This window comes from Mus musculus, chromosome 14 (assembly GCF_000001635.26).
Source record: "Mus musculus strain C57BL/6J chromosome 14, GRCm38.p6 C57BL/6J".
Lineage (NCBI taxonomy): Eukaryota > Metazoa > Chordata > Mammalia > Rodentia > Muridae > Mus > Mus musculus.
The window spans coordinates 31,906,579-31,928,131 of NC_000080.6; the positions used below are offsets into that span (position 1 = coordinate 31,906,579).

At 45.5% G+C, this 21,553-nt stretch overlaps 1 long non-coding RNA gene across 1 annotated transcript; it reads left to right on the forward strand.

The window, feature by feature from the left end:
* Positions 1-6,416: 6,416 nt before the first annotated feature.
* On the forward strand, positions 6,417-8,017 carry Gm36164. Its single transcript, XR_383334.2, has 3 exons — positions 6,417-6,552; positions 6,942-6,984; positions 7,995-8,017. It is a non-coding gene; the product is annotated as a predicted gene, 36164 (long non-coding RNA).
* Positions 8,018-21,553: the final 13,536 nt, after the last annotated feature.

The following is a 21,553-nucleotide window of genomic DNA, read 5'->3' on the forward strand; positions in this document are numbered from 1 at the left end:
AGGGGCTCATGAAACCCCTAGACTCCCACCTCCACAGACTATTTGTATTATATGAAGGTTGGACCAGCCCTGAGAGGAAGCTGTAGTATCTTTTAACGGATCCATCCATCTCAGAGGTGTACCGTTGCAGTGGACGTTGGATGTTCCTGCTCAAAAGATGCTGGGAAGGGCCAGCTGGAGGTCAGCTATCCAGGTGTTTGTCTTTTCAAATAACATATTAATATTTTATGAGAGTGTCTCCTGCATGTGTGTCTGTGCATGCCTGGTGCTGGGGGAGGCTAGAAGATCCAGGGTAGGATTTGTATCTCCTGAAACTGGAGTTACAAATGGTTGTGGGCCATCTTGTGGGTGATGGGAATCAAACCTGAGTCCCCTAGAAAAGGAGCTCAGCTCTTAAGTGCCAAGCCATCTCTGTAGACTCCAGCTGATTTTTGTCATCAGAGAAAAGAAGTTTCATGCCCCAAAGAGTAGAGAAACTGGGGCAGATTTGATGGATTATTCGGTAAAGGTGTTTGTTTCCAAGAACAATGACCTAAGTTAGGTTCCCAGAGTCTACAAGATAGAAAGAAGAAACCAGCATCGGTAAGTTATTTTCTTCTGGGCCCCACAAGGACACTGCGTGAGCATGCACACATGGGCACGAGCTGCAGGGTCATCTACAACTTGTCAGCTGCCTTTGAGGCACAGAAAAACAAAACACTCAGAACACATTTACGACTTTACCATGTCTCACGGTGTGGGTCAAGTGGAACAACGGCTTGGTGCTAGATGGAATAACACCACTTAGATAGCTGGTGGTTAGCCCGGTGTCAACTGGTACAGGGAGATTTTTGCCTTTTGTTGTCCATCAAGTTAGCCCAGTGATGGCCTCCAAGTTCCCAAGAGCTGCAAGAGCGAACACACTCGGTGTAAGCAGTTTGACAGTCCCTGCCCCTCAGAGAGTGTAGGAGCTTTCTCAGCATCACGTAGCCGCTCAGTAGCTGAACCATGATGAAAACAGCGCTGGCCCAATGTGAAGATTGCACCCTTTCCTTCATCGTGTTGGGGATCTGACAGAACGGTGAGGACGTGCTGCTATCTGTTGGGAAATGGTTCTAATGCTTTGTCTTAATTCAGCTTCCCTAAGCTGTGCTTCCAGAAGCAGGGCGTCCCTGCCCTCAGTTGGCTTTGATTGGTAATAAAGAATTGCCGGGCTGGGCATGGTGGAGCATGCCTTTAATCCCAGCATTTGGGAGGCAGAGGCAGGCAGATTTCTGAGTTCGGGGCCAGCCTGGTCTACAAAGTGAGTTCCAGGACAGCCAGGACTACACAGAGAAACCCTGTCTCGGAAAAAAAAAAAATAAATAAATTGCCATACAGCCAATGGCTGGTCAGGGAGACAAAGGTGGGACTTTTAGATTGCATGGACAGGGATGGGGGAGAAGAAGAGCAGAGAGAATCGCCAAGACAGGTAAACAGAAAGATTAGATTAAAAGAACCACCATGTAAGAATCAGGGGAGTGTGTGCTATCCGAGGGGAGGTTTAGAAGTGCCCAGCCATTGAGCTAGTTAGGCATATTAAAAAGTAAGTCTCTCTGCGTGCGTACGTGCGTGCGTGTGTGTGTGTGTGTGTGTGTGTGTGTGTGTGTGTGTGTGTGTGTCTTTAATTCAAGAATCCAGAGAGCTCTGGCGGTTGGCTGGAGGCTCGATCCCTCACATGGAGGGAGCTCAAAGCAGAGGCTTAACTATTCACTGATACAGGCACCACACCCTGCTTTTGAGATGGGGATCATTCCTTCCCCACCCCCACCCCCCCTTAGCTCACTGGATCTAGAATTCTGACTTCCAGAACTTTCTACAGTATAGCCTTTACCAGATTCTCCATTCCCACTGTTCTCTGGTACTGCTGGGCTCTCTTGCTTGTGGGAAGCAGAAGAAACGCATCATTCTCACCCCCTCTGCTCTTTGGGGCCCATTTGTCAACTCTGAAGTAGATGGAACCCTCTTACGTTCCTTATGGGCTTGATTGTCAGGAAGGTTGTGAGGTTCTCAGAGCCAGAGCTAAACCAACGATTTCTCTCTGCTTCTGGGTTCTTGTTAGTGGGAGCCCAGTCACTTGGTGACCCATTTGAACTGACACCAGAGAAAGGACCGAGATGCTGAGAAGTACCATCTAATGTCTCAGGGGATGGTGATCTTGAATGCACTCTCTTCCTGTGGAAAGGAAGGAAGACAGCTGCTGACCACATGACCGAGTGATCCTGTGACAGTGAAGCCAGGAACATCAGCGACCCTCAATGGATGCCAGCAGAACGGGTCAGATGTTAAGGTTAAATCGCTTTCAGCCCACAGCAAGGAGGGCTTTGACAGACTGCTACCCCCAAACCCCCATTCCCCCGCACACATCCCCAACACTGCTAAAATCCACAAACACCACTCTTGTCAAAAACCTTGATGACAGAATGAAAACGGAACTTAAAGGTGGATGGTTAAAAACAGCAACTAACAGGTTGAAAAGCTCTGTGTGTTAGGCTAGCCTGGTCTACATTGCAAGTTCTGGGCCAGCCAAATACACACAAACTAAAAGCCAAATTATTGGATTTTTCCCAACATTACTCTTATTTTTCTATCCAAAGACAGTGTATTTTCCTACTTCTCTGTTCCGTGATTGGGGGGAGGGGACAATTTTAAAAGCTGTTTCTCTTCAAATAGACTCTTCTTCACAGTTTACCTGTTTCCTTGTTTGAGGAGAGTTTATACTTAAAGTTGTTTTCCACTTCAGATGCCACGGTGGAGGCTTTGGATTTCCAAGATTTCCCCCTTTGCTCATTCCCTGTGAGGAAATTAATGAGAATCCCATATGGACTGGGAACAATCGGCTTTGCCCAGTGACCTGGGAGCTGTGGTTGTCTTCTTGGTTCTCACTTCCTCCTGGAAATCCTTCCATAGATAAAGATCTGGCAGGCTCAGCTCCGTGACGGGTGCAGCCTTTGGGTTGTCAGAAGTTGCAGCATCCTGTTCAGCTGCCTCTGGAGGAGTAGTGAGCTCTATAATTGTGTACAGAAAAGACTTTGAAGGGTAACCTCATGTTTATTGTCTCTTGCATTCTTTAGACAGCTCTCTGATTTTGTTCAGAGATAGTTGAACAGTTGGTGTAGACCTGAGCCTGAGGGAAGCTGGTCCTGCTTTTGGCTGTCATTGTGGGCCCTGTAGGTCTATGGGGGAATCCCACTGCCTCACCGCAGGAAGGAGTTTAGGAATCCAGAGCTTAGATATGGAATGGATGGTATTCTCCAGGCCAAGTGCCTTGTTTCAGGAATGGACATGTGATCATTCTGACCCAAATAAACCAGCCAAAACACCAATCCAAGATGGAAAAGTTTTATATGAATTTCAGGGGAAGAGTGTTCATATGTGAAGAGTGCTCGTGTGTGTGTGTGTGTGTGTGTGTGTGTGTGTGTGTGTGTGTGTGTGTGTGTACATGAAAACCAAAGGCCAATGCCAAGTGTTTTATTCAATCACTTCTTCCTTCCTTCCTTCCTTCCTTTCTTTCTTTCTTTCTTTCTTTCTTTCTTTCTTTCTTTCTTTCTTTCTTTCTTTCCTTCCTTCCTTCCTTCCTTCCTTCCTTCCTTCCTTCCTTCCTTCCTTCTTTCTTTCTTTCTTTCTTTCTTTCTTTCTTTCTTTCTTTCTCTCTCTCTTCCTTTCTTTTTGAGATAGCCTCTCTCACTGTACCCAGAGCTCATCAGTTCAGCTAACAACTGGCCAGGGAGCCCCAGGATCCTCCTGTCTCCACCTCCCCAGTGCTGGGATTACAGGCACACCCTGCTGCCTCTGGATTCTTTGTGTGAGTACTAGGAGATTAAACTCAGGTCCTCATGCTTTCTAATAGAGCAAAACCAGGCAGATGGCAAGCCCCAAAGGTGTTATAGTCACTTTGCTGCCTGCCTGAGACTGTCTAACCCACACAGAGGGTAAGTGCATCATATTCAGGCAGAGTTGATGGCCTATCCGCCCATGGGTGGTGGTCCAGCACCTGGGTCTTTTCAGCTCAGTGAACCAGTAAGTCCCTTTACTGCGTATGCCAATCAATATGGGGTTTCCTGTCAGTTAGGGCCCAAAGTATCATTGCCAGTTGTCTTAGTTAGGGTTTTACTGCTGTGAACAGACCAAGGTACCTCTTATAAAGACAAAATTTAATTGGGGCTGGTTTGCAGGTTCATTTCATTATCAAGGTGGGAGCATGGCAACATCCAGGCAGGCATGGTGCAGGAGGAGCTGAGAGTTCTACAACTTCATCTGAAGGCTGCTATAAGCTTGTTCCCATGTGACTAGGGGAAGGGTCACAAAGCCCACCTCCACAGTGACACACTTCCTCCCAAAAGGCCACACGTAGTCCGATAAGGCTGTATCTCCTAATAGTGCCACTCCCTAGGCTGAGCATATTCAAACCACCACACCAGTACAGTCAGCTTTTGCCAAAGAAATGTGAATGGCAAATCAAGAGCCCAGCTTTCAGAAATGCTATCAGCAGAAGTGTGTGAGCACACACAGGAAAGAAATGCAAGCCCTCCCTCCTGTGTCTTAAGCAAAGAAGGAATGCCACACACCTTTGAAAGAACTAAATGAGAGAAGCAAGGGCCTTCTGCCAGCCTTCAAAATCCCAGCTTTAAAAACAGCAAAGCCTTTGTTGTACTCGGACAAATTCCTTCTGAGAAGCTCTTTGGGCAACCCCATACAAGGCTTTACCTCACACAAGGCTTTACCTTCATTGATCTCCTCAGCAGTTGAAGCTGAGGCAGTCTCTCCTCTCCTCTCCTCTCCTCTCCTCTTCTATTTCCCCTTCCCCTCCCCTTCCCTCCCCTCCCTCTACCTCTTCTATATGTCTTATAAGATGTCTGAGCAGAACACAGTTCTGTGTGACTTACTTTTTGTCTTGACAACCTTGCCAATCTTCTCAAAGCAGCTCTGTTTCTGTATGAATATGTAGTTCAGAAGGTAATGCATACAAAGAAGGAGGAGGAAGAGAAGGAGGAAGAGGAAGAGCAGGAGGAGAAAGAAGCAACAGCAGACAGGCATGGTGGCACATCCCTTTGATCCCAGTACTTGAGAGGCAGAGGCAAAGAGATGTCTGTGAGCTTAAAGTCTAGTCTATACAGTGAGTTCTAGGACAGCCAGGGCTATGTAGAAAGACCCTGTCTCAAAAAAAAAAAAAAAAAAGTCAAGTGTATTGATTACTTCAGTGTCACCATGACATCACCTGTCATGTGATGTCAGCTTGAGGGAGGAGGGATATTTGGCTCATGATCTTGGAACATCCCTGTGTATCATAGCAGGGAAGGCGTGACAGAACAGTTCTGCCTATGACAGAGACTGTCCACATCAGTGTGGATTTGTAAGCAGACTGAGCAGAGCCAAGCATCAAGTGCCTGACTGTAGCCTTCAAGGGCTCATCCCCAGTTACCTACTTCTACCAGGTAGGTCCTACCTCCTAACAGTTTCACAACCTTCTAAAACAGCATCACCAGCTAGGACCAAATGTTCAAACTGCGAGCCTGTGGAGGACATTTCACATTCAAATCATAACAACCAGCTCTCTGCTGCCTACATGCAAGCTTGGCACATAGGTTCAAATAATCAGTCCGATCCTATCTGGCCTCCACTTCCTAGTCCGAAGCAGTTTGTGAGGGTGTTTTCCTAAACACAGAGTTCTCCTGCCGAATTTAGGTGGAGCAGGCAGGCGGGCGGGCAGCACAGCTGCATTTTTCCGGGTACAATGAATGATCTCCCCACTGACAGACGACATCCTACTTAGACCTCTATGGCCGCTGTGCTTTTAAAACAACGGTTTTAGATCTATTTACTTTATTTGATGAATATGACTGTTCTACCTACCTACACATATATAAATATACGCCACATGTGTGCTTAGTGCCCACAGAGGCCAGAAGAAGGGATCAGATCTCATGAAACTGGACATGCAGTTTGCTGTGAGCCACCATGTGGGTGCTGGAAACAGACCCCGGGTCCTCTGCAAGAGCAACAAATGCTCTTAACCACTGAGCTGTCTTCAGCCCCCATTGCTGTGGCTCTCAAAGACTCTGTTGCAGCCCTGTTTCGACGGTCACTACTTTTTAACAGGGCTCTCAACTCGCTGCTGCTTAATTATTAGAATGAAATATTGGAGCGGCTTTCCTCCGTTTTCAATGATAGCGCACTATTGTCACTCATGCTCCTTGTGCACCCTGGTAAGCAGCAGCGGTAGGAAAGTCACATGTATAGGATCGCTTACTTCTTAAGTCTATTAAAAAAGATCCTAAGTCCATAAGGATAGTAAGTACGTAGGAGTTCAGAGAAGAAAACGTCCTAGCCTGGAATAATTGAGATTTCAGCAGTGAAACCTGAGTTAGCCTTGTGGAATTCAGATGAGAAAAGAAAAAGGATGTCTGTGTTGCTCTCTGTTTCCTACTGGAGAATTGGGATGTGAGCTCTGAGCTGCTGCTCCGATGCCATGCCTGCTTGCCTGCTGCCCTGATCCGCACCATGATGGTCGAAGATTCCTAATCCTCTCAAACTGTAAGTCCCAATCGAATACTTCCTTCTGTAAGGAGCCTTGGTCATGGCGTTTTGTCACAGCAAGAGAAAAGGAACCAATTCAAATGGATAAAGAAAATGTGGAAAATATTCACAATAGAATTTTATTCAGCTCTAAAGAGAATGAAATCGTGACATTTTTAGGAAAATGGCCAAAATTAAAGATTATTATGTTAAGTGAAACAACTCTAAATCAGAAAAATCAATGGTCGATGTTTTCTCTCATATGGAGAATTTAGGTTTAAAAACTCTCTCTCTCTCTCTCCCTCTCCTCCCCCTCCCCCTCCCCCCTCTCTCTCTGGTGTGTGTGTGTGTCTCTCATGTGTGTGTGTCTCTCTGTCTGTGTGTGTGTGTGTATCATCATGACACAGGAGGAACAGTTTGAGAAGGAACATAGGGAGAGAGTGTAACAAGGTATGACTGATGTAAAAGCAAAGAGGGCCTCTATTTTGAAGGAGGGTGGGAACTGGAAAAAGGAGGTTGGGGGACAGGTAAACAGGGCAGTGGGAGAGGGTGACAAATAATGGGGCATATTAGTATATATTTAAAATGTCATAATAAAAATCCATCACTTGGCATGCTAATTACAAATAGTAATAATTAATAAGTACATCAGGATTCCCATTCACCATTAGAGCTACCTCTTCCTTGGTCTACCCTGGGTGCATTTTCCAGAGAGCATGTGTCTCAAGCTAAAGGTCAAAAAGGAGATCAGTTTCAGTCCTGAGCTACAGAAGGCTGGGTCTTTCTCTAGTATGATTTGCTTCCTGTTGCTAAAACACAGTCCCTTCGGATGAGACTGCTAACTAAGGGAGGCCCCTCCTGTCCCTTTCCTTGGGATGAAGGAGAGTGAGAACCATCGGTGTGACAGCTAAGGAGCTTTATTTATTCCCTGTGGATAGTGGCATGTCACCAGAGAGGTTGGAGTGACACAGCTGACCCATAGCCCAGGAAGAAAATGGCCTGGATCTTTGACAGAAGTAGGCAGTGTCCAATTCCTCTTGGGAGGAGGGGAGAAGACGGAGAGCTTACAACGAGAAAGCCGGATCTATTCCATGGCGCAATTAATACCACTATTTTTTTTTTTTTGGAAAAACATTGTCTTTTAAGCCATGGAGGCTTTAACCCCCATCTAGACAGAGTGTACTAATGACCGCTAATGGATGCATTCTTTTAATAAATAAAGAGGCTCAAGAAAATTGCCAGATATTAAACAGAGTCCCTTGTGTCTTATCTGAATCTATAACAGTTCTGTCAAGTGACCTTAGTAAAGGAAATATGACTCTTCAGAGGGAAAAGGAGTCTGGTTTTCTTTGGTGCCATCTAAATTAACTGCGGGGAAGAACAGTGTGATTCATTGGCCTATCCTAAGGATGTGTTGAAGGGGCCATGTCCAAATTAAATTATACATTTCCTTTTGGTAGCAAGAAAAATATGAAATTGGAGCCTCTGTATTCCTTTCTGGGTATTACATTATCAAAGCCCTGTTGCATATCGGCCTCTTGGAATGTCCACCATGAACTCAAGAGCTTGTGTAAGTTGTCATTATTTTGTCCATTGTTATTTTTCCCTTGTTCTCCTCCTCCTCCCCCATCTCCTCTCATCCCTCCTCCTTCCCATCTCCTCCTCCCCCATCTCTTCTCTTCCCTCATCTCCTCCTCCCCTCCATATCCTCCTCCCTCCATCTCCTTCTCCCCCCCCTCCCATCTCCTCCTCTATTGCCTCTTCATGTGTTTTCATTATTGTTTTCCTTGATTTTTTTTTGAGACAGGATTTCAAGGGGCTCAGACTGGCCTGAGGTTTACTATGTGGCTAATGCTATCCTTGAACTCCTAGTTTCTCAGCCTGTATCTCTCTAAAGCTATAACTGCAGATGTGCACAACCACATCCCTAATTCTTCTTTTCCAGGACCTTACACAATGTGATTTTACTTGCTAATTTTTAACTCTATTCTGGGGAGTTTCTAAAAACTTTAACCAAGTCCTAGTATTTTGCTCTTAGGAGACACTTACTAGCACATAAGAAGTGATCCAATAAATTTATGGGAAGATTTTGCAAGAAAAATAGACAGAGAAAACAAACTAGAAGTTCAGAAAAGAAGAAATGTTCATTAGTTGCATAGAAAGATGAACTGCAGTGTTTTCTTCAATATGTTGGCTATGTTTGTTTTCTGTGCTGGGCTTCAAATCTTGGGCTTCTCCATGCTAAGCCAGCACTCCAACACTGACATATAGTATTTTATTAATTTCCTGTTCATATATATACATATACATAATCTTGAAGCTAATATTTTCTTAGGAGGGAAAGACATTGATATTGGGAACAGAATGGATGGTGTTATCAGTTATCTCTTGCTGAGTAACAAGATATTCAAAAGCCAGGTGGTTTAGAACATTGGCCAATGATCGCTGAAGATTCTCTGGGTCAAGACTTCAGACAGAGGAAGTGGGAGAACTGGCTGGTCTTTGCTTACATGGAATCATGACTGTCTACAGTGTTCAGATGGGCCCTCTTCTCCATCTGGGTCCATGCTGCTGCTGTGTGCTACAGGAGTCCTGCAGACTCCACACCTTGCTTCTCACCTTCCTTCTACATCATCATCACCATCTACTCTTCCATCTCCTCCTCCTCCCCTTTCCTGTTCTTCTTCCTCTTCCTCATTCCCTTCCTCCCCCTTCACCTCTTCCTTTGCCAGAAAGATATTTGTTCTTTCTAAGTATACAGCTTCCAAATAATATTTGCGTAACTAAAGTTTGATGGTGATTGAATTGTATTAACTCACAAAGATGTACTCATACCAGGGAGATACTATATACAGTTCCTCCTGGAGATATTCAGAGTGGGGTACAAAACTTTAAAACTCTGAAAGCTTTAGAAGGAGCAAAGAAAAACCTTTTATTGGTGAAAGGATATGGGGAGATGGCACAACCTCTGCTAATATAACTTTTATTTGTCTGAGGTAATTGTTGTCTTCGAGGCTTACTGCCTCTGTCTGCTAACCTAGGCTTAGTCCTGGAAGCTTCTAGCCTCTGTGTGATCTTCTCTAAGCCTAGAATGTTTTCAGCCTCTGAGACTTACGGATAAATAAACTCATCCTTCCTAGTTCTTTTCAGTTCTCTGGCTGATTCAACTCAGCTCTTCTGGCTCAAACTCCTTTCCAAGATGACTGATTTAATCTGACTTCTCTCCCTTTCAGCCTCTGTCTTTTTACTCTGCTTGGCCTCAAATTAACTCTGGCAATCTGTTCTTGTTCCTTTCCATTCTCTGGCTCATTCTGTCTTCACCTGTGTCTGGCTTGTTCTCTCTGCAACTTGCCTCTGTACAACTGTCCCAGCTAAACTGCCTTCCCCCTCTTTTCTCTCTGTGCTGCTCTCTCTTAAGTAGCTTCCCATTCTTCTCTCTTCTCGTGAGAGTTGGGCACATCCTATTTGGTCAAATCTTTCTCTGATTCATCACTTTGTCTGCCACTCAATTATATGTCACTTTCAAACATAGTGTTCTTTCTGAAAACTAACTTTACTTTCATTGTTTGGGATTAAAGGTGTGTACTAAATGCATGTCTGTATTCCAGCCAGAGGGGTTAAAGGTGTCTGCTAAAGGTTGAGCCACACCACAACTAGAAATGATTTCTTTCCCCCAGTAAATAACACAACCTCAGGTTCACAGAATGATCAAATATCCTTCAACAAACCACCTCTTTCCTTAGGAATAGAGGGAGGACTAAGTTACAGACAGATATAAGGCTATCTTAAGAGAATCTTGTCATCTGAATTCCATTTCTGCCTCCATCAGGGTCAGGGCTTAACTATGGGAGGTTGTGACTATCAGGGCTCTACACACATGTGATACGTAGTTAGAGAGCAGCAAGGACCAGGTCAGTATCTCCTCTCTTGGGATCTGCTTACTTAGGTTTCTGCCCCTCCTCACTACCCTGCCAAGGACCTTGTCTGAAGTTAGTTCATCTGTTTGACTGTCTCTTGTTTGTCTCATCCTTCTGACCTGCTTGATCCAACCATGCCGATCATGGACTTCTGAATCTTGGGCTTGCCCATGGTGCTTGGTGGCCATAGTCCCTTATGCTTTCTTTTTCTACATTAATTTGAAGGTTAGCCTATGTGAGTGACAGCAAATTCAAGCAATACCCTAAAATAAAGGTCTCTCTTTGTCTATTCCAGTCCCATAGCCCTGCACTGTTAACAGCCAATCAGCCATGTTCCTTGTAGATGATTTCCTATGTTTCTGTAAATGAAAGAACCTAGTGGGGAAACCCCCACTCAATTTCCGTTCGGCGCGCACCCAAGAATCACGAACAGACGACCATCTTGTTGTAAAAGCATGAGGTAGTTTAATGACAGAGCTCCGGGCCGACACATATCTCCCGCAGGAGACAGAGGTGTCGACCACATGGTGGAGCCATAATGGCGGAGCTCCGGTTCGAAACGTATCTCACGCAGGAGACAGTGGTTTCGACCCTGAGGCTTGGAAGCTAGGGACTTTTATAGAAAAGGGGTGGGGCTGGGGGAGGAATTGGCGCGGTTTCACATGATTGGTTCATTTAAACATCAACAGACTGTCAGAAGGGCGGGAGATAGGAAGGCACTAGGCCAGTCAGGACATGTGACTACGGGCCTGCCCGGGCATGTCCTGGCCTGTTCTGCTATGTTCTCAGCCCCAGGTTTTAAAGCTCACAAACAACTCTTTGGGCTATTTGACATAAATTACATGAATCACATATCTCAAGTTTTATATCCTTTCATAAACATGTGTGTGTGTGTGTGTGTGTGTGTGTGTGTGTGTGTGTGTGTGTACACTTGGACAGAATGGGTCTCAACACAACCATGTTGTTCCATAATCCCCCTTTTCAGTTACTCTCCAGTCATGCGCCTTGGTCCACACCATACTTATGCTCTGACATAACTCTAATGGAGGCAACACTCCACATTATGGCTGCTCAACAGTATTTATCTAGCTCTTTTCCTTCTTGCCAATGTTATGCCTTATCTTTCTGGCTCCTATACAGCTGGGAGTGAACCCTATGTGGATGGCTCTGCAAGCATGTGTGTTATAAAGAGCGAACTTACAGAAGTGTTGGACTGGGTTGACCTGGTGGTATACACCTGGCCTACTGCCTCATTACCCTTCACAGCTGATGTCTTGGAGACATGTCATCTACCTGCCTTCCCTGTGCCCTCTATGATTTGCCCATTCTGGGTTTCTCCTTAGGAGCCCATTCTCATGGCCTCTCTTGAAGGTGTTTTCCTGGGGAGCTGTGCTGCTCATCTTCACTGTTAATCCTGCTTAATTATATAATTCATGCCCTTGGCGTTTAGTAAGTGAATGGATGGGTGTGTACTAGATGCAGATAACAATAGCATTAAACAACAGCAAACTTCTTGCTCTTGAATGGGCAGCTACGCAATCAGCAGCAAGTAAATGTAAATAGTTGCTTAGATAAGTATTATAGAAGACAATGTGGTGGTTAGAATAAGAATGGTCCCCATAGATCGTATCAGGGAGTGTTGGGAGGTGGCCAGTTGGAGGAAACTGGGGGGATGGGCCTTGAGGTTTCAAAAATCCCATTCCAAGTCCAGAGTCTATCTCTTCCTGCTGTCTGGATGTAGAACTCTCAGCTATGGTTGCAGCACCATGTCTGCCCGCATGCTGCCATGCTCCCACACCCCCATGATGACTAAGCCTCTGAACCTGTAGTCAAACTCCAGTTAAATGCTTCCCTTTATAAGAGTTGCTGTGGTCGCGGTATCTCTTCACAGCAAAAGAACAATGACTAAGACAGACAATAAGACAACAGACACTGCTAGAGACTTCTATTGTTCACAGTCAGCTGGTTTTTGCACACAAACCTACACAAGAGAAGGACTGAGCTGACTATCATAGGTAGAAAAAGGTTGCAGGCATGAATGGAAAGTCTAATGGGTCTGAAGCAGTTGATTGAGGAGCTAGATAGGAATGCCACGGCTGGGCTCCCCAAGGAGAGGACACCATCACCATAAAGTTGTATAAGCATAGGGTACACAGCCCCTCCCTAAGTTTGACATGGAAAACTGGGATGGAGCTTTCTAGGGGAAGGGGGATAGAATCAGAGTCCCCTCCCCCTCCCCCTCTGTGGAGAAAACAACTTTACAGGGGTTGGTTCTTTCCTTCCTCTTAATAGCGTTCTCACGCCCGGCCAGGAAGAACACAACAGACCAGAATCTTCTGCGGCAAAACTTTATTGCTTACATCTTCAGGAGCTAGGAGCGCAAACCCCCAGCCCCAAAAGCGAAAGCCACCCCTCTATTGAAACCGAAACCCCTTTCCTATTTAGGAGAGTTATATTTCGCCTAGGACGCATCACTCCCTGATTGGCTGCAGCCCATGGCCGAGCTGACGTTCACGGGAAAGGCAGAGTACAAGTAGTCGTAAAATACCCTTGGCACATGCGCAGATTATTTGTTTACCACTTAGAACACAGGATGTCAGCGCCATCTTGTGACGGCAAATGTGGGGGCGGCTCCCAACATCTCCCCCTTTTCTTTTAATAAGAGCAAATAGGCCACCCATATTAATGAGAGTGGAGATAGAGGTCAAATCCCCAGTGTGTAGGTAAAGGAGCCGTACACATAACCTCCTCCCAGGCTCATCACCCAGAGGGGTCCTGGTCTGGTCCCGTGTTGTTTTTCCTGGGGGAAGGACACTTGAACACTCAACCTTCTTGAAAGATGACATGTCTCCCTAGAATAGGCTCATTTTATGCCGCAGAGCCCTTCTATTGCAGTGCTTAGCCGTGCAACTCTCTCGGGCTGCTGAAGCACACTCACTCTATCCCGTGCAATGAGACTAGCCTCATGGGATATAAGAGCTGAGTGGCCAGCGACCTATTGCCTAAGCATAGATATATCAGGGGAAGCTCCATGTTCTAGTCCTGCAAGCGCCTGGGCAATAACCACCTTGTCTCTCCTAGTTTGGGCCTTAAGCTTACAGACCAATCAAAGAAGCAACACTAATCCACAGCAAAGTGTATCTCTAAATAATATCAATCCCACCCATTCTTTAAAGAAGGGAAATGCTGAGGAGATCCAATTGGGTAATCCTTTGGTCAGGGACAGGTCCAAGCGCGTGGAGTTGACCTGAAGTCTCAATTCTCGAAGGATCTGTTCAAATTCAGCCGTCTAATTCTGTAACATATACTGAAAAAGACTTTTTGACAAATTAGCTGCCCTAGTAAAATTCTCATACTGAATGGAAGTAACACACAATCTCGGAAACTTTTGTTTACACCCCAGCTGAGCTATTTGCCATAATACATCTAGTTGTTTCTGGACAAGATCTATGAGTTGATTAACCAGCATGAGACCTCCCTGTATCATGACATTAGCTGAGGCCTGTTTATCTATGACTGTAGTCACTGAGGCTGACAAAGTGTTAATGGTGTCAGTCGTCTGGACCTGTCCAGACAGAGCCAAGGCTGTCTGAATCAAGGCTAAACCCAGTTCCTAGTTAGTGGTAAAAAAGCAGGAGAATACTTGAGCATTATACATCACCGTCATTGGGAGTGGAAATGTCGACATTATCCCCCAACGCTGCTCTCTCTTTATTATTGACGCCCTGGACATCACCAAGACGAGGGACATCAGTATTCCCTTGGTCAGTCTGGATTTTTCGGGTGAGTCTTTCTGGTATCCAAAATGGGTTGTCTTCATTCTGTGGGAAAACACAGACCGCTCCCCTGGATCTTATCAAAATAGGATCCGGGCCATACCATTTATTATCAAGGACATTTTTCCATTTAACCATCTCATTGGGCCTATCTGGCTCTGTACAATGACGTTCAGCCGCAGTATGGCCATGAGCATCAATATTTAAAAAATTGAGTGTAAAGAGTGCCATAGACACAGACACTCTTGGTGCTCGGGGTAAAGTCTCTTCAAAAGTTCCCCTCTTCTGTTTTATAAGATAGGCTTTGAGGGTGCGATGCGCACGCTCAACAATACCCTGTCCTTGAGGGTTGTATGGAAGTCCAGTCAGGTGGGTAACATCTATCTGACGGCAGAACTGCTGGAATTTTTGAGACGTATAAGCTGGTCCATTATCAGTCTTAAGGAGTTTGGGTTTCCCCCAAGCACTCCATGCCTCAAGGCAATGTTGAATCACATGTGAGGCTTTTTCTCCGGTTAACGGAGAAGCAAACATGATGCCAGAACATGTGTCAATGGACACATGGAGATATTGAAGTTTTCCAAAGGAAGAAACATGTGTAACATCCATTTGCCAGACCTGTAGAGGTCGAATACCGCGTGGGTTAATTCCCACATGAGGAATTGGCAAGAACTCACAGCAGCTTTGACATTGAGTAACAATGTCACGGGCTTCTTTTCTTGTCAAGGAGAAACGACTGCGTAATGTTTTAGCCGTCACATGAAAATTGTTATGAAAATTTCTTGCAGCCTCTACCGGGGATGATAGGGCAGCAGCCACCACTTTAGTGGCCTTATCTGCCAAATCATTTTTCAGAGCCATGGGGCCAGGTAGGCCTGAATGGGCTCTAACATGAGTAATATAAACAGGAAATCTTCTAGATAACAAAACTAATTGTATCTGCTGAAAAATATTGGCAACTCTACTGGAAGGCTTAATCACTCCAGCCACTTCTAAAAGATTTACTGTATTAACCACATAACAGGAATCTGACACAATATTAAGGGGTTCTAAAAAGGTTTTTAAAACTTCTAAAACCACTAAACATTCTACCACTTGAGGTGAATTTTCATTATATTGTTTGGATACCACTTTACCATTAGCCACATAGGCACCTATGCCAGTTTTTGATCCATCAGTATATACCACAATCCCATTTTTAAGTGGGTTTCTTACTGTTATTTGTGGAAAAACAACAGATTGATTTTGGGCAAACTGTAAAATTGGATGTTTTGGATAATGGTTATCTATTTGTCCTGAAAAGGAGGTAACTAAAACTGCCCAATCATTAGATGTGGCTGCCAAGGTTTGAACCTGTGCAGCGGTATAAGGTACAATTAAAAGATATGGACTTCGCCCAAAGTGGGTGATTGCTGCTTTTAGGCCTCTAAGGGCAAGCTGTGCAATTGCATCAGGATACCAATCTATTATTTTAGCTGGGGATACGTTTGGATGGATCCACAACAATGGCCCATTCTGCCACAAAACTGCGGTTGGCAATTGTGCTGTCTTAAAGACACACAAACTGAAAGGCTGCGAATCCTCAATACGTTGTAATTGTGCATTCTGTAAGGCTTTTTCCACCTTTTGTAAGGCCTGGTTAGCAGCTAGAGTAAGAGTCCTAGGGGAGGAGATATGAGGATCTCCTTCTAAAATACCAAACAAAGGCCTTAACTCAGCGGAAGGAATCTTTAAAAAAGGTCTGAGCCAATTAATATCTCCCAACAGCTTTTGAAAATCATTTAAGGTATGGAGGTGATCTCTTCTTATCTAAACATGTAAATATTGATTTCTCTCAAAGGAGGAAATATGCGTGACATCCATTTGTCAGACCTGTAATGGCCTGACGCCACGAGGGTTTACCCCTACGTGAGTAGATAAAATTTGACAACAATCTAAAGGCATTATTAAGTAATCAGAATCATTTCTAGTAGAACCAATCCCTCTTGCAGCTCTAGGAATACCAGAGGAAGAAAAAACAGCCATGTAGGCTTGGCAAAATTATTAGTTGAGCTATTCTGTCCCCTTGTGATATAGAAAAGACAACTTGAGGACAAGAACAGAGAACCTGAAGTTCCCCTTTACAATCTTGATCTACAACTCTAGGGTGGACAATAAGACCTTGTAGGCTGCAAGAGCCTGCCTCTGTCATTATTGTCCAGTGGCTTCACCTGCTCGGGAGAGCGCCTTCCAGGCCCTAATAGCCTTTTCATCTGATTCAGAACTACTAAGAACTGGCTTCTCTAATTGATCTTTTTTCTTTTCTTTTTCCTTCTCCTTCCTTCCAATCTCTCCCCAGGTATTCTTACCTGACCTAAACTTTTCCTCGGGTTCAAGACCCTTGGAAAGGCCTGTATACTTATTTTGTGTACCATATTTTCTCTTTGCTCCTACTCTCTCTCTCCGCTTTACTTCTGATAGATTGTCCTGAATTTCATCTAGAATCCGCCCTGCCTTAACCACTTGATAACATGTGAAAAGGAACAAAAGGGCTTCTAACACTAGAGAAAGTTCAAGGCCAAACATACCTTATAAAGCTATTTTCCACTTTACTTCTGATAGACTGTCTTGAATTTCCTTAGAAAGTTCAAGGCCAGGCTTACCTCGTAAAGCTATACTCACTGGTACTCTCGTTCCCCAGCTGAAAAGTTCTGAATTCATGCAGTTGAATCCTTCTCAACAGTCTGCTTTACGGGAACCTTTATTACCGCGACCCGCAGTTCTGGTTCTGGAATGAGGGATCTTCCTTGTGCCGGTCCCGAGTTTTCTTGTATTTTTTCGTCCCGGATTTTTTCTCGTCCCGGGTTTCGGCACCAATTCTTAATAGCGTTCTCACGCCCGGCCAGGAAGAACACAACAGACCAGAATCTTCTGCGGCAAAACTTTATTGCTTACATCTTCAGGAGCTAGGAGCGCAAACCCCCAGCCCCAAAAGCGAAAGCCACCCCTCTATTGAAACCGAAACCCCTTTCCTATTTAGGAGAGTTATATTTCGCCTAGGACGCATCACTCCCTGATTGGCTGCAGCCCATGGCCGAGCTGACGTTCACGGAAAAGGCAGAGTACAAGTAGTCGTAAAATACCCTTGGCACATGCGCAGATTATTTGTTTACCACTTAGAACACAGGATGTCAGCGCCATCTTGTGACGGCAAATGTGGGGGCGGCTCCCAACACCTTCCACCACATGGGTCCTGGGGATGACGCCAGGCTGTAAAGCTTTCAGGGTGAGTGTCCTTATCCACAAAATCATTGTGCCAGCCTCCAGTGTGCTTTCCTCAGAGGGGATTTAATAGGAATAACTGTTGACAGAGTAACTGAGCAGGTAAAGTAGAGCCAAGGAGTGACACAAGGTGCAGCCTTAGGAAGCAACCTCTACCCACAGGCTGGAGGAACCAGAGGAAGAAATTGGGGGTAGTAAAGCCTAGAAACTCCAAGGAGAGTGTTGGGGTCTGGGGTCTCGCCCTCTGAAGAGTGGGACCCTCTGCTGGTGCTGGTGCCGGTGCCTCAAGCGAGGGTCAGCATGGAGCTTTCTCTCCAGACACTGAACAGGCTGCAAGGGAGCTGCAGTTGTTGAGGTGGGAGGTGCTTAGAGGACCAGTTAAGAGAATCAAACAGGCCAACGGGCTGGGCATGTAGAGCAATGATAGAGCACTTGCCTAGCACCCACCAGGCCCTGGGTTTGATCCCCAGCACTAAAAGGAAAAGAAAGAAGGAACAGAAGCAAAGAGAAGGGAGTAGGTCTCTGCCTAAGAGCCCAGCCTGGAGCCTGCTCTCAAAGCAGGTGTTTATAGCATACAGAACATCCACTGCGCTTTGAAGCTGGAACCTGGTGCTGCCCAGCCTCTTTCGCCTGTGAAGAAAAGCAGGATACAGGGAAGAGAGAGCCACTGTGGGTCATTCTCAGACCCTTGATTCTGGTCATCTGTTTTTCCTGTTGCTGAGACCTGGCTGGTGCTAACCTCTGAAGTCTAATAACAGCCATTCTGCAAGAGGAACAGACTGGGAAGGCTCCACACTTGTTGAGTCTCCAGTTCCAATCACAGTACACTTTATCACAAAGTTAATTCACGGTTTATCTAGTGATACTCATAAGTATTATGGCGCTGTGTGGCCATCAGGCATCCATGTGGTAGGAGGCTCAAGAAGTGACTATAATTAGCGTCACCTCTACACAGCCAAATCCATTTAACTTTTCCTATTTGCTGTGTCTTTGGCATCTTGGCTTCCACCTCGATAGCTTTTTCTAATGCCGCCCGCCCCTTAATGCTCACCCCGTGTACAAACTCTGATACGTAAACTAAATTAGGACAATTCCAGTTACTGGCCCACAGTATTTGGTTGCGCTGCCTTCTTTCTTATGGGAGGTGCTGATAGCAAGCCTGGCAGAAACAGTTCAAGAATGGTCTGTGTGCACTAAGAATGGTCTGCGTGCATGGTTAAAGCATGTTGCTCCTAACACCGCCCCCCCCCCCCCCGCTTGACTACAGATGCTGTAGGGGTCATTTTTGCAGGGAATGTGGACTTAAAACTTCTAGTAACAAAGACTAAACATGTGAACAGAAGCAAGAGCGCATACTGGCATGGGAGGAAGGAACGGCAGTGTGCTGAAGCTGTTGCTAGAGCCCTTCTTGTACTGATAAAGAATGAGAAAGGATGGAACTGGAAGAGGAGGGAGGAAAGAGCAGGAAAAGCACCTAGTAGCAGGACATTGTCTCCAGCAGCTCAGGTCCACCTGAGAGCTAGGTTTGGCAATGCTGCCTCAATCTTACTTTTGTCCTGGAACTCACCACCATTTCTGAATGCTGTGCTGCTGCGGAGCCAACGTGGCTTCATGATTTTCTGATGGCTTTCTTCCTGATGTTAATCCTGCCCTCCTTTATGTGCTCCTGTCTCCTGTCCTCAAGGCTCCTAGCATCAGTGCAGATGCCCCGAACTCACAATCCACCCATCAGAGCCTCCTGAGTGCAGGGATGATAGGCCTGTGTTACCATACCCAGCTCTCTCCAGCACGGTTACAAGGCTCCACACTGCCCTGGAGGTGTCAAATGTTCAAGTGTCGGAACCTGCTATGGAGTGTGTGGGTTCAGCACGACCTATACATTGGATGCTGGCTTAAATGAGTGTGGGTTCTTGCTGTTTAGCTCAAGCTGAAAGGAATGAGATCTGTTTCTTGGGGAACAGCTGGTGTCTTAGTCAGTGTTTCTAAGTCTGTGAAAAGATACCATGACCACAGCAACTCTTATCAAGGAAAGCATTTAATCGAGGCTTGCTTCAGTCAGAGGTTTAGTTCATTGTCATCATGGCAGGAAACATGGTGTCATACAGACAGACACAGTGCTGGAGAGTTAGCTCAGAGTTCTACATCTGGATCAACAGGCAATAGGAAAGAGAGAGACACTGGGCATGGTGTGAGTACTTAAAACTCCAAATCCCACCCCCAGTGACAGACTTCCTCTAACAAAGCCACATCTTCCAATCCCTGCCAAGCAGTGCCACTCCCTAGTGACCAAGCATTTAAACACATGAGTTTAGGGGGGCATTCCCATTCAGACCCCTGAAGCTGGTGTCTTGCTTTTCTCCAAAAATTTCTCTGAGACGGGGGGTTCTCTGTGTAGACTTGGATGCCCTGCAACTCACTCTGTAGACCTGGCTGGCCTTGAACTCAGAGCTCCACCTGCCTTTGTCCCCTGAGTGCTGAAGTCACTGCCACTGTAGCCACCATCACCCACAAAGAGCCTATTTCAATAATTTTGGGGTTTTTTTTTGATTAATAAAGCAGATGAAGTCACAAGAGATATTCACGTTTTTATTGTCTAAGAGAAGAGTACTGCTGGAAGGAATGCAGAGAAGAGGGAAGCCTTGATGTCCTTGGCAGGAATACAAAGGAGCACAGCCCTCTCAGAGATTCCTCAAGAGATTAGAACTTCTGTATGATCCAGCTATCCCATGTCTGGGTTATCCAAAGGGACTGAAGTCAGTATGGTGAAGAAAATAAACTTTCTATACCCCCATATATATTGGAGCATAAATCACAGAGCCAAGAAATGGGCACAATATTAGTCTTCACCAATTGATGAATGAATAAAGAAAGTGTGGTGCATCTACGTAATGGAATACTATTCAGCCATAAAAAAGAATGAAATGTTGTCATCTGTGACAACATGGATGGAACTGGAAATCAATATGTTAAGTGAAACAAGCCAGATATAGACCGGTTAGCATCATGTGATCTGACTGACATGTGGGCTCCGAAAGAGCTGGTTGCATAGAGGTTGAGAATAGAACGGGGTTTCCCATGGCCTGGGCATAGTATGGAAGGGAGGAGTGGGAGAAGATAATGAACGAGTACTAGGTTACGACTAGACAGGAGCAAGGGTGAGTATAGACGACAGTAACAAACCACACACTTCAAAAGACAAGAAGAAAGGATTCCAAACATTTGACTATCTAGAATTGATAACTGTGTTTTAGGAGATGAAGATGGTTAGCCCAAGGTAAGTGTTACTTGATTGAGATATCACATGGTACCTCGCTAATACAGGCACCCTACATGTATCACTTAAAATAGATTTAATTGGAACCAAAGGAAACAGTCAGGGCCTGCAAGGTTCCCAATAAACCAGAAAGTAACACATCCTATGAATAGCCAGTCTGTTCTTTGATTCGTTCCCTGGTTCTGTCTAATCATGGTGTTGCCTGGTACTCAGAGAAAACTGTTGTCTTTGCCAGTTGTCCAAATAGTGGAAATTTCCCAAATTCTTTGCTGCAGTTTCTCAAAGTCAGTGGACATATGCTGTCTTTTGAAAAAGCTGTCTGTTACTAGGGGAGAAGAGAAATAAAGGGGAAAGAGACTCATAGGCAGACTTGCTGGAATGGGTAGCAAAGGCTTCCTAGAGACATGAAAGACGGTGACCACAAGGATCAGGCTTGTCGTCATAAATCTGAGCCCCAAAACACAACCTGTAGGTCCCTAGGTCTCAGAGATATCAAGACAGGGAGGAAACTAGTCACCATCAGAGCATTAGAACTGGGCTCTGCCACAGGCTGCCGCCACCCTCCCCCACTTCCTTGTCTTTCCTTCTCTGCAGCTCCTAGAACACTGTGTCCTCGAGCTGCTTCTTCCCCCACCCACCCCCGTGCCCACCCCCACCCCCATTCCCACACCTCTCTGTCCCTCTGTTGAGTTCTCTCCATCCACTTTCTCCTTTCTCTTACAGTAAATATAGGAACACCACCTGCAGACAGCCTCACCCGGGCTGCACCACACCATGGGAGGTCACATCAC